General features: G+C 51.5%; 1 long non-coding RNA gene across 1 annotated transcript; it reads left to right on the top strand.

Moving 5' to 3' along the window:
* The first annotated feature begins 7,199 nt into the window (after positions 1-7,199).
* LOC115071463 lies at positions 7,200-12,652 on the top strand. Its single transcript, XR_003850551.1, has 3 exons — positions 7,200-7,299; positions 11,724-11,861; positions 12,544-12,652. It is a non-coding gene; the product is annotated as an uncharacterized LOC115071463 (long non-coding RNA).
* Positions 12,653-12,774: the final 122 nt, after the last annotated feature.

Here is a 12,774-nt window from a genome sequence, read left to right as displayed (position 1 = left end):
AGGGTACCTTGCCCTTATCTAGAAGACCTTCTAGATTCTGTGCCTCCCCTTCCCTGGCCTCCTGCTTTCCTTTTTCTGGGATCCTCTCTCTTTGGCCTCCTCAGGTTCCTTTCTATGGAAGCTACTGCCTGGCTCTGCTGATAGACCCCCTGTACTGGTCTGAGCTCCATGGGCTACCCTGTTTTATACATGGCTTCCTCTCTGACTGGGACACCCTGTGTGGCAAGGCCATCACCCAATGTTGCCCAACACCTGGATGGGTAAGAATGAGAACCCAGAAAACAGCTCTGGCTCCTCACAGTGATTGCACACCTCTCAGAGGATTGCTTCATGTTCACTATGACACCCTACAAATAGGTCATTCTGGAAATCAGGAAGCTGAAGTCTGGCTGTGTGTTCACAGTTAACCTGGCTAATATTGGCAGGACAAAGACTATGTTTTCAGTCTCTCCACAAAGTTCTCTTAGTTCACAGAATCGACATGTGCATCTCTCTACCTGCCTGTCTACAGTCCATCTGTCTTGGGCAACCCTCTTCCACACTTACACCTCCTCCTGCCCTTCTGTGCACAGTGCACCGATATATTCACCCTCACCCCCACAGTCCTGTCCCCTGACCAGCTGTCTTCTGGAATCAGGGCCTCCCTATCAAAGGCTTTCCCTTCAGTATTTCCTCCCCTCATATCAACCCCAAGCCAGGAGCCACACAAGCAGCTAAAATGGCACCTTGCCACGGAGACTGTTCTTCTGCATGGGGTTAGACCAATGTTGGCCGAAGGAGGAGAACCCGTTTTCAATGTCCACGCCAGGATGCTGGAGGTCCAGAAGCCGAAGGGCCAGGAAGCCAGAAGAGGGCCTGAGCCACAAGACCCAGGGTCATGCTGGGTAGGACAGTAGATGGATTAGGATATAGCACATAGTGACCATGAGATCTGTAGATCATAAGCTCCTGAGTCAGCCTCATTTCTGGGCAAGGCCTGTCCTCCCTTTCTTGGTGCAGTGCCTGCCTCTCTGCAGACAGTGCCAGTGGCTAGCAAGGCAGGGCTCAGTGGGCGGAGGCTGAGGCCAAGGACCTTACAAGGTATCTATCTGGATTGGAGCCAGAGGACTTCATGCTCATCCTCTGTCCAGGTATCCCTTTCGGCCCCTGCACAGCCTGCCTCCTTCCTGTGCCTTAAGGTACCCAGGCCACAGAAAACCATCCTGCCTAGTAGAAACCATTGAAATCCATCCTGCTCTACACTGGTACCTTGTCCATCAGAGAAAAGCAAGACTTTCTGGGACAAACAGAGAGTCAATGGAGGCTTTGACCAAAGGGGCAGTCATGTTTGCCCACTCTGAGAATGTGACCCCAACAAGGAGAGTTTGATCTGCTGACAGGAGAGGAGTTGAGCCTGTCATGCTGACATACACCTCTGAACATTCACGACGAACGTCAGTTCTACAGTCATACCACCGAGACTGAATATTCTAGACAGGCACTTGACTTGAGAGTGGATAATCAAGGACTCACCAGTTGCAGAGTACTGGGCAGCCACTCTCCCTTGGTTGGGCTACTGTGCTGTGGATGAGATGTGGGGGTCCCCACCTAGGACCATGTCAGGCTGCTTTGATCCAAATGCTTCCTCTTTATAGCTTGCCCCATCTTGCTTAGTCCTGGCCTCTGTTGTGGAGTGCTACTGATGGATCTGAACCATGGAATCCCCTCCCAGAGGTAGAGCCAGTGCTTGGGAGAGTGATGGCAGGTCCCCAGGTGATGCCTTCTCACACCCTTCAGACACACGCCTATGTCCTCATCCTTCCCCACCACCCCATTGGTCATCTGTTTGGGGATCATCTGTGTTGCTCAGACTGGGTAGGCCATGTGGACCCTTGATCAGAACAAGTCATCAGCAGGGGTTGGGCTTGTCTGTCCCTCACAGGGCCCCTGGCCTACCCAGCTATCCCTTCTTAGGCCCTTGGAGGGCTTCCCTGGAGAACCAGAGTTCTAGCTTCTATTCTGTATGAGACAAAAACCCTGCAGCTGACTGGCCAGACCCATTCATGGGCTTGCTAAGGTGGTTCAAGTGTCTCAAAAGGACACCAAACACCCTTGTCCCCTCTTTCCACTGTCACTGTGACCCCTGGGAACATAGAGCTAGTGGCCCTGCATGCCTTTGACTTCTGAGTTGCAGGTCTATTGGGAACAGCCCTGGGTGGGTCAGGAGTCCTAGCTGCTAGGGTAGGAGGAGTTCTGAGGTTGAAGACCCGCCAAGGTCTAGATTTAGAGACTGCAAGACTTGCCAGAAGTAACTCCTGGTAAGGATCAAGGTCTGTGAGTTAGAGGAAGACCTGCCTGTGGGGCTTGGCGTGGTTGTATGGAGAGACCCGGTCCCAGTGTAGGCTGCCTGAGTAGCTGAGCCACCATCTCAAGTATGGGTCACCAAGCCCTAGAAGCCAGGAAGAACATTCAGCCCACTCAAAAAGCAGGAGGGATTGAGTGTGTCAACCATGGGCTCTGCTGAGTATATGTGTGCCATGGCTGAGCAGAGCTCTGCCACCTTACCTCATCCCACAGGAGGCAGGAGCCTGTAGGACAGGGAACTTGAGATGTACTCTGGGAGGAAGATTGGGCAGATCTGGAAGCAGTTGGGAGTTTCAGTTTGTTGGAATTCAGGGCTGTGGGTGTGAGCTGGCCACATTGCAAGGAGACCTGGCTCAGGGCAGGGCTGCAGGCAGGCTTCTCATGAAAGGCAGTGGGGGATGCAGACTTCATGGGGCTGACTGCCCCACCTGGGCCTGTGAGGAGCCAGGATGACCCCTTTACCTGGCACAGGGTGGAGGCTCTCACACTGGTAGGTGCCTAGAGATAGAATTAAGGCACCAGTGTCGGTGCCTCCCACCCAGCAGGCTTCCATTTCAGGCTGTTTGGCCTGGGTGTGTTCGCAACCTCACCCTTGGGGCCTTCCCACTTCTCCTATCCACCCTCCTCAGTCTTGGCCCCTGGGAGAATCTGGGGAATATGTCTTTTGGAAATGACCCCAGTCTGTGGTTGTTCTTGGTAGACATGCCCTTTGTTAGGGATAAGAGGCCTCCCTGGGCCTTGGTTTGGGGTGGGAAATGGGCTCTGTCCCACATTAACCAAGTAGTGTATTTTTAAAAATTCCAGAGTCATACTTGAAGCCAGGCTTAGACCCTGCCAGCCTTTGATGACTCTGGGATTCAGGGTTGACTTCTCACAGGAAACCCCAGTAGGGTGTGAACTTGCAATGTTCAGATCTAAGGTGGGGATGTTCAGATCTGAGGCAGGGGAGCTGGGCACCACCTTTACTGTTCCCTACTTGCCCTAGCAGGAGGGTTTATACAAACCTGTGGGAAGGGACACAGCTTTTTTTGCATGGGCCTGGGAGTCAGCCCTTATTCCATATAGTACCTCTATTCTTTCTGGCAGTCCCCATGCAGTCTGGCTCTTAACACTACTACCATCCCAGGGCAGCTGCAGACATCAAGTAAGGGCCAGGGAGGGCTCACCAGTCTACTAAAGCCTCTTGCCAAACTGTAGCAAGTATTCATCCAACACTAGCTGTAACACCCAGCTGTAACTCGCTCAAAGCCTCTTGCCAAACTGTAGCAAGCATTCACCCAACACTAGCTGTAACACCCAGATAGACAGAGGAATAGTCAGAAACCCACCTGTGGGAACTCTGCAGAGAACAGGCAGGAAACACCCAAGTCTTGTCTGAGGAGAGAGAAAACCGAACAGGATGAGTGAGGCTGGGCAGAGCGGGTACAGCCGCCATGAGATCAGCTCGGTGGCAGGTACTTCCTGCAGCCCTGGGGCCTCTGTGCCCAAGCCCTGGTTCATATTGCAGGTGGCAGTGGAAGGTGGGTGCTGTGAGGCATGAGGATCTGACTGAGAGGAAGGCTTCCAGAAGTGCTCCAGACCCAAGTGAAAGCTGGGGGAGGAAAAGACGGCGATTCTATGTCATGATGAGATCAGGAGGGAACAGGGTCCTTCGTGGCTGTGAAAACTTGTAGTAACTGGTGGCTCTGTGGAGGGGCAGTGACCCCAAGCAGAGGGATGATTCTGATATGGGACCTGTCCCCTTAGCAACCCCCACTCCTCCCTTCCATTCTCTGAGATGGCATGGCATGAGTGTTGGCTCTAGCATGAGGTCCCTGTGGCAAAGGGGTTGGACCCTGGAATGAGCCATGTTGTTCCCCAGGGAGATGAGCCCTTCAGACGTCACTCCTGATTTATAAGATAGGAGCCCTCAGTGGCCGCCCACCACCCATCCCCATGAATCCAGCTGTGAATTTCACAGGCATCTGGATCAAATTACTGGCTCATATCACATATAAAATTAGAGACAGGATCTCTCCGGAAGGCAGAGGTTACCATGGCTCGTTCTAATATGATGCATGCAGGGGGCCCCCAGCTCACTGGCATGCAAAGGGGGAAGGGAGAGATGACACTACCCACAAGGGAAGGCTGGCCGCCAAGTCACACATGCCCCAGGGTGTGAGTCTGGCCTGGAAGGGCTAGGGTAGGAGGCTCTGCAACAGCCTAGGGGGGTTGGGTATGGAATGGGGAACTGTTGTTGGAGAGTGCTACCACACAACCCGGCCCTCACTCCCTAGTTCTCAGCTGCCCAGCCTGTGTCTCCAGTAGGCTGGCAGGGCCCTTTGGGGTCCAGAGAAGATAGTCTCACCACAGTGCCTATTCCATTCCCTGAGGCAGCTGGACAAAGGACCTGCAGGCCAAGGTGGCCATTTAAGCATCATTCCCCAAGGCCCTGGTTTCCCTGGAAAGGAAAGTACTTCAGGGTTGGCTCCTCGAGTCTTGAGGACTGACTTCTCAGTCTTCATGCCACATACCTACCTCCTCACATTCCACAGGGCTGGCCAGGGGGTCTCCGGACCCCTGAGGACACTCCACATAGCCCCTCCAAGCCATTTGTACTCATCCTTCCATGAGGTTTGTGAACGACCTCTTTCCTCACATCAGCAATACTGAATTTTGTTAAGAAATATTTTTCAAGTTCTTTTTCTATGATTAAGAGAGAAAAATGTGACTTTTGTCAGATTCATTCATTTTATTGTCTTCGTTCTAACCATTCCAGTTTTCTGTTGGGTGTTTGCTTTTTCCTATTGATTGTGGGAGCACAGCGCACACAGAGCCTGTCGGGATTTGGTGTCCACCGTGCTGACTTTACCACTGTGCCTTTCTAATGGTGCTATTTTCACCATAGAAGTTTAAATTTTTTTACGTAGTCAAATTTGTCAGCTGTTTCCTGTAACACTTTGGTTCCCGAGTTTTGCCTGCTTCCTCGGAGGGTGCAGACTTGCTTTTTGTATTGTCTTCCAGAACTTATATAATTATGTTTTTTTGCCCCTAATCTAAGTTTATTTTTGGATATGGGGTGAGACAGAGTGGAACCATTTTTCCACATTAAACCTTAGATATCTCAAGCCCTAGAGGACACAAATTATAGCCTAGGGGGCTGGAGAGACTCTGGAGCCAGCTTCCTGGGCTGGAGTCCAGACTGGATTGAGGCTGGGTGCTGGCTGGGGGCTGATTCTCCAACTCCTTCTTCCCCGAGTGGATGGTTGTACAGAACGAAGTAGTGCCCCCAGAAGCACCTCAGATGGTGTCGCAGCTTCAGTGTCCGTCCGCAGCAGCTCAGGTCCTGCCTCAGACCGTTCACTGTCATCTCACCTCTTCCAGCAGAGGGGAGGGAAGGGAAGGAAACCGGGTTCTCCAAGCGTCTAGGTAACAGCCAGTGAGAACACTGTATTTATGACTCCCCTCCCTCGGCCCACTTATCCTGGTGCCCTGGAATAGAGACAATCCCTGGGCTGCCCAGGGCTTTAGCACTCTCACAAATGTGGTCACACTCAGCCAGACTTTGGCCAGCCCCTGGGAGGTCTCTGAAATCCAAGATGGAAGCCACTGCATCTGCTGAGAGGAGAGAAGGGCCAGGTTTGGACACATCCTTCCCAGACGCTTATCTTTCTCATCTCCTAAACAGGGCCACAGTACCCCCCACTTGCTACTCCATTACATGGAAACAGCACTCGAGGAGGGAACCGCGCTTACCTGCTGTAGGCTACGTTCGCTTCTGGGACTGATCCTGGGGGCTGGAAGCACATAATGGTCCTCCTTGCTGGTTTGGGATTGAGGACCACCCTTCTGACATCAACTGGATGGATGCCTCCTTTGCAGCACTTTTCCTTGCTCTCAACTCAGGTCTATCAGGACTGCTTCAGCTTGCACCCACTCAAACCCAACTCTGATGCTCCACAAAGCCTTGGGGGGCATTTGTGAACTTCCGGGTCCTGGCTTTTTGCCCTTCTTTGACCTCTTCCCCTAGTTCATTATGGTTGCCTGCTGACTGTTCGGTGGATGGGAGGCAGCCTCCTTTTGAGTGTGGAAGTGGAGAAGTTAAGAAAGTGGAGAGAAGTCTGGAGCTGCCTTAAAGAGTGCTAAGCATTCGGGTGCCACTGAACAGGCCAACAGGGACAATCCTGATGCTCTCAAACCACTGCCACCCAGAGCACTGACAGGCACTTTTCATAGGTCTTCCAGGTTCTACCCCAGCCCAGATACCCATGCAGGGGTCTGAAGAAAGGTGCTGTCCTCAAGTTACTCTGGCCTCAAGGGAGCTCCCTGGGGCCCCAGAGAGGTGAACCTCAGGCCCTCCCTTGCCCAAAAGACCTGCCTACCCACACAGCATTGTCAGTAATTGGTGGGAGAGTAGCAATGGCTCACAGGAGGACCCAGTACCTAGACCTAAACCCTATCCTCCGTGGTGCTCCTTCTCAAAATGGGTCTGTCAGTTCCTCAGAAGGACCTGATGACTGTATTTCCTCTGTTACCAAATGAGTGGCCTGTAAGCCTGACTCTAACTTCATGAATTCTGTGTGACTTTGGAAGCCTGGCTGACTCCCTGCTGAACCGTGGTGTCAACGTTGCTGACCCGAGCTACATTGCAACAGTCCTGCAGAAAGGAGCTGATATCTTCCTCATATAAGAAATATATAAATCAGTTAAAAATAGTCCTAGGAGCGGATGTGATGCTGCTGTGGCTGTCACAGGAAACACATGAATCAGCCATCCTCAGTCACAGGAAGGTGGGGACAGTCCATGATCTTTGGGCTCCTCCCGGGCTGTTTGGAGGTCCCTCTCCTCACCCTTGACTCAGCCCACAAAGGCCCAGTGTGGCTTCCGTTCCTTTGAAAGGCTGGGATTACTTCCTGAATTCGGACCAACCAGAACTGGCTTGAAGAAGCAGGCAGTTAGCCCCGGGGATACTTACATGTAGGTACATCAGAGGACCTTTAAGCTGCCTATGGGCTCATGTCCACCCTCACCTGGGAAATTGTATGTATTGACTGCAGAGCTATGCAATTCACGGGCTGGTCTCTGTTTTACTTGTGAATGACCAACACCGATGTGCACAGAGGTTCCACCTTGTCCTGCACAGTCACTCAGGGCTGTGGGGATGTTTTGCTGTCTCAGGAGCTGCACTAGTTCATACTGGATCAGAAGAGCAGGTACTGAGGCCCTGGCAACCTGCAGAGGCTGAGACTATAGAGTTACTGCACAGAGGCTGAGACTATAGAGTTACTACAGGCCCTGAGGGAAGATGCCTGTGGACTTCAGTGACTTCTGAGTTTGGGTTCTGTGGGCAGAGCCAGCTCATTTGTTTTTACCTACCTGGAGCCCGAGGGCCCTTAGCATTCTCTGACCTCAGGTTCCACTACTAGGTTAAGGGTGAGGATTCAGCAAAGGGTCTGGGGAAGGATAGCCTAAGACAAGCAGTTTGCTGGAGAACTGGCTTGAATATAAAGTGCCAGACAAACGTCCCTGATGTCCCTAAGAGGATGTGTACATGGCAGCAGTGCTGCAGGAGACTGGGCTGGGCTTCGTTGTGCTGGGCTGGCCCTTCTCTCCAGCTCTCCTGACTGGATGGGTTCTGAGATAAACAGAAGTTACTAAGTAGATGAGGGACTTATTGGGAAAAGCATTCTTTTTAGTAAATCTCCAAAACGAAAATTTAGTGTGATCTCAGAGAAGATAAAAAGTATGGTTCTTTTGTATTTTGGAATCAATGAAAGTTATTTTTCTCTAGCTTCAATATTTTTGTGGGTTCCTAGAAGCTTATGGACCCTGTGCCCTGAGCTTTAGGGTCTGATTGCTAGAAGAACTGAGGCTCCAGACCCTCTTCTTGCAGGTGTTTCCAGAGGGAGAGAGAACTCACCTTTGCTCACTCAATCTGACCTGACAGTAAATCAGGACACTAGCAGCCTATCCCCATGTGCATGTGTATTCATGTACTCCCACAGCCTACACATGCACACACCTGCCTTTGCATCTGTGCACATATGTACATGTATACACCTGTGCTGGAATATATGCTCAGAGGGCAGTGTCCAGTGTATAAATATTTGACTGTACATGCCCCGACCCATGAGCACGTCCATATACAATTTGAGGATACTAGAAAGTAGTTCGCTTCATTGTTCCCCAACCCCTCTAACCTGGCATTAAGCCCCAGCAGGTGTGTACTGACTATTGGCCACATAACTGAGTGACTAAGAGCACGCTTGAGGGCAGGCAGTGAGAGCACAGTTGAGGCTAAAGCAGTGGGCTCAGAGGGCTTGGGCTTGGTGTGGCTCCTGAGTCCCTTCTTTGTGCCAGAGACTCTGTCACACATTCTTCTATTGAGGCTGTGGGATGGACATTACTGTCTCTAGTCTGTAGGGGAAATGAAGGGGTTTCTCAGGGTGAGACCCCAGCACTGTTCCCCATTACAGCTTGCTCTGTGGTTCTGCCTACAGCTGCCCCACCCATACCAGCACTGACTGCTCCTGTTCTGTGGTCCCACCCACCACAGTTCCTCTCATTCTCCTGATCCTCCATCTGCCCATGGCCCTCCGTGCCACTACTAGACCCCTTTCTATTCCCCTCCAAGGCTGCCCAAGTGTTCTCTCTCTACCTCTGCCTCCAGGTACATTCTTGGGCTCTGGGCTTTCCCTTGTGTCTTTGCTATGAGATATGATAAACATATATTTGGTCTTTGGTATCAGCTCCTGGCATAGAGCAACCATAGTTCTTAGTTTATACAGTGATGGTTGTCTTTTGTATGTGGATGAGATAGTTGATTGGGTCTCAAGCTCTAGACAACTATAGGACAGGACTTTCAGAAAAGATTGAACCTTCATTAGAGGGTCAATCTCAGCTCCACCTCTGAGAAGGGAAGAGAAGCTGGAGACTGAGTGGATCACTGATGGGTGGTTTAAATGGTACGATCATGCCCACTCTAGGAAGTTCTCATGACACCCGAGAAAAAAGTGCTGGGTGTCCTTATAGCAGCTCCCATCTGCCAGCCCATATAGCCTATCAGATCTTGTTGGAGGACCCTGCTGCTAGGGTTGTAGTCCTCCATGTCTGGATAGCTCATGGACTGGTGGCCAACGACCCACGAGGGAAGGGAGAAACCCCACAAGATCTCAAGAAGCAGACCCTGGGTACAGGGCCAGGATCACCTGCAGCATTTGATTTGGGGCCTGGACATAGAGGCTGCGACATGGTCGGCCTCTGAGGGACAGGCTGAGTGAAGTGCAGCTAGAGCCTTCTGGGGATGAGTCACCTTTGGGCTCCAGGAAACCTGGCCTCATGACTTCTGCTACGACAACTTGGACTTTCTGCTGAGTGTGAACTGTCACTGCTTCTGTGGAAATGGGAGCACTTGGGGGTCAGCATCGCTGGGTAACTGGGGTCACCAGGGATGGCACTGAGGGCCTGAGGAGAGAAGTCATAAGCCAGAGGGGCCAAAGGTAATGAGGGGTGGTGCAATCTCAGCCCTGGCCAGGCTCAGGTCTCTTCACTGTCTTGTTTGGCCTGACGACCTGAGTTTGATCCCTAGAACCCACATGGTGGAAGGAGAGAACAGACTTCATCAAGATGTCCTCTGACCTCAACATGTGCACTGCAACATGTTTGTAAGCATGCATTTGTATGCATATGCATGCACACATACACACCCATAAATAAATGTATAAAAAAGCTGGAGAAAAGGTTAGGTGTCAGACAGTACACCAGCCCTCTTATGTTGACAACCTTCAGAGCAGATGATGCTCCTGAGGCCAGAGTAAAGCTTCATTACCTCCCCCTGGGAGAGTGTATTCTGGGCCTGGTCTGTATAGCAAAGCTGGGGTCATGCCACAGCTTAGATGGCATCTCATCCACCAAATAGGTAAAGGTAAGATGACTCTGGCAGCCAGGTCCTCTTTCAGACATTATTCTTTGGACATCTGGCAGCTCTGCAGGCATTTCAGGGGCTTGGGCATGTCTGGAGGGAAAATGGCCTCCAGTCACATTGAACAGTTGAGAGGAAATTTGTCTGAATGCCAGGGAATAAAAAAAGATATGAACTAATTGGCTCAGAGACACAACAGGAATACACACAACCACATGACATACACAGGCCAGGCCTGGCACACACATGCCCAGAGATACATTCAAACACATTAGGCTTATATACAGAACACACCACATCACATGCATGTACTCACACACAGAGGGTACATCACACCACATATGTGTTCATACACAGAACATGACACATCACATACATGTGCTCACACAGAATACATACTGCACTACATGCATATGTTCACATAAAGAACATGCTACAGTGCATGTATATGCTCATATGCAGAGCACACCACACAACACACATATGATCACATATGGAGGACATACCACATTGCATGCATATGCTCACACAGGACACACATCACATGTGTGCATGCAAAGAACATAAGACATCATATACATGTGCTCACATATAACATACCACATTACATTCGTGTATTCATAGACAAAAAGGATATAGCACATCACACACGCATATTCCCTCTTTCCACAAAGGATGCACGGCATTACTCACATGTGTTTATACACAGAACATACCACTTTACACATGTTCCTGTTTATAGTTGTCTACACATCCTTATTCCACCACAGCCTTAGCTGTCAGGCAGGCTTGGAGATCAACGTACTGGAGAAGACCCAAGACTATGGGCTTCCGAGATAGAGCTGGCAGGAAGGTCACTGATGTAAGCCCTGCGGACGCTGACCCCAGAGCTGTGGTTTCCAGCAGGACTCTAAGGGCCCTGGGCCTACCCTACCCTTTACTTCTACCTTCATGAGCCAGGTGCTAGAGGCTGATCAGGCTGTCTCAATACCTGCTCTCCCCACTCCAAGCACAGATCCTAATATGAAGAAGAAGACACATCAAGGAAGTAGTGGGGTTGGGTGACTCAAGTTTCAGGCCCCCCAACACTTTCCCATAGCCACAGCCCTTTTCTGACGCTGGCCCCAAGCCAAACTTCCCAGCCATGAGAGAGAGAGAGACTCAGAGATAGCGTAGGCAAGGGCTAGCAATGCTCACAGTGCTAGCAGAGAGGGCGTTTGGTGAGCACTGTCTCTTGTGCTTCTGCAGTGCCACCTGCTGGCTGCACCCCTGTCACTTCCCAGACCTGGGGTTCACATTTCAATAGGAGACCAGGTCTCCCCATCCTCCCACATCTCTAAAGAGCTCCAGAACCAGTTAGCACCAACTTGCTGCATTCAGGTCCCACATGGTCTGAAAGAGGAGAGCAAGGCTGCCAGGGTCAGGATGTGTTCTCATGGCACTTGCCCACATGCTGGTATTTCCCTTTACCTTCTCACAGGCTGCTGCTTGACTCTGGTGATTCTTGCTCACTGGACCATACCCACCTTTCCAATTGGCTGGTTCCCAGGGATGCATCCACTCCTGCCTGGGAGACTGTGGCCTGCCTTGCCCAGTCATTCATCTGTTAGAGTGGTTGGTAAGGCTTTGGGGAACAATCTCCTCTATAGATGAGGAAACAGAGCAAGAATTGCTAGAGCAGACAGGGCACAGCCCCACACTCTACAGCTCCGTCGGGATTTTGAAGTCTTTTTCTCTTTACGAGTGCTGACTCTGTAGTCGGCTTCTCCGGGCCCACGTCTTCGTCTCTGGACCATTATTCTACTCAGTTCTCAAATTTGATAGCTTCTAGAACTTGCCAATGGGTCCTTGCAGACCCTCCCCAGGGTTGTATCCTGACCAAGGGAAGCCAGGCTGGGACTCCGTGCCTCTGGCAGGTCTCTGTGCCAGAGGCAGAGATGAGAACCCATGGGAGAGCCCTGATCTCCAGTTACAGGCTCTCCTCCACTCCTCCAGCTCCTCACTACCCCTACTTTGGTGCCTGGCAAGGGGTGCACACACAGACATACAGTGCCCACAATCTGGATATCATGGCTTCCCTGGTGGTCTGCCCTTCAGGCCTGGGAGCTCAGGGGCTGTTTGATCCTCCTAGTTGTGAGATTCCCAACACTCCTGCCACTCCAGCAGATACAGACTTGGATGCGGTTTCTGCATGATAAGTGGCTCTGGGGTGCTGCCCCGCCTCTCCACATCTGCACAGTGCTCTGAGAGACAGTGATGCCAGACCCCAGGTGCCAACCTCAGCCCATGTTCCCTTCTAGGACCTCTTCTCAGCCCTGATCAAGGGCCCCACTCGAACCCCCTATGAAGATGGCCTCTACCTGTTCGACATCCAGCTCCCCAACATCTACCCAGCTGTGCCCCCCCCCGCTTTTGCTACCTCTCCCAGTGCAGTGGCCACCCTGAACCCTAACCTGTATGACAATGGGAAGGTGTGCGTTAGCCTCCTGGGTACCTGGATTGGAAAGGTAAGGATAGCACCGGAGCCCCAG

Source organism: Nannospalax galili, unplaced genomic scaffold (assembly GCF_000622305.1).
Source record: "Nannospalax galili isolate Female #2095 unplaced genomic scaffold, S.galili_v1.0 scaffold679, whole genome shotgun sequence".
Taxonomy (NCBI): domain Eukaryota; kingdom Metazoa; phylum Chordata; class Mammalia; order Rodentia; family Spalacidae; genus Nannospalax; species Nannospalax galili.
Note: the sequence above shows the minus strand (reverse complement) of the source record. Positions and strands in the feature narration are given on the sequence as shown.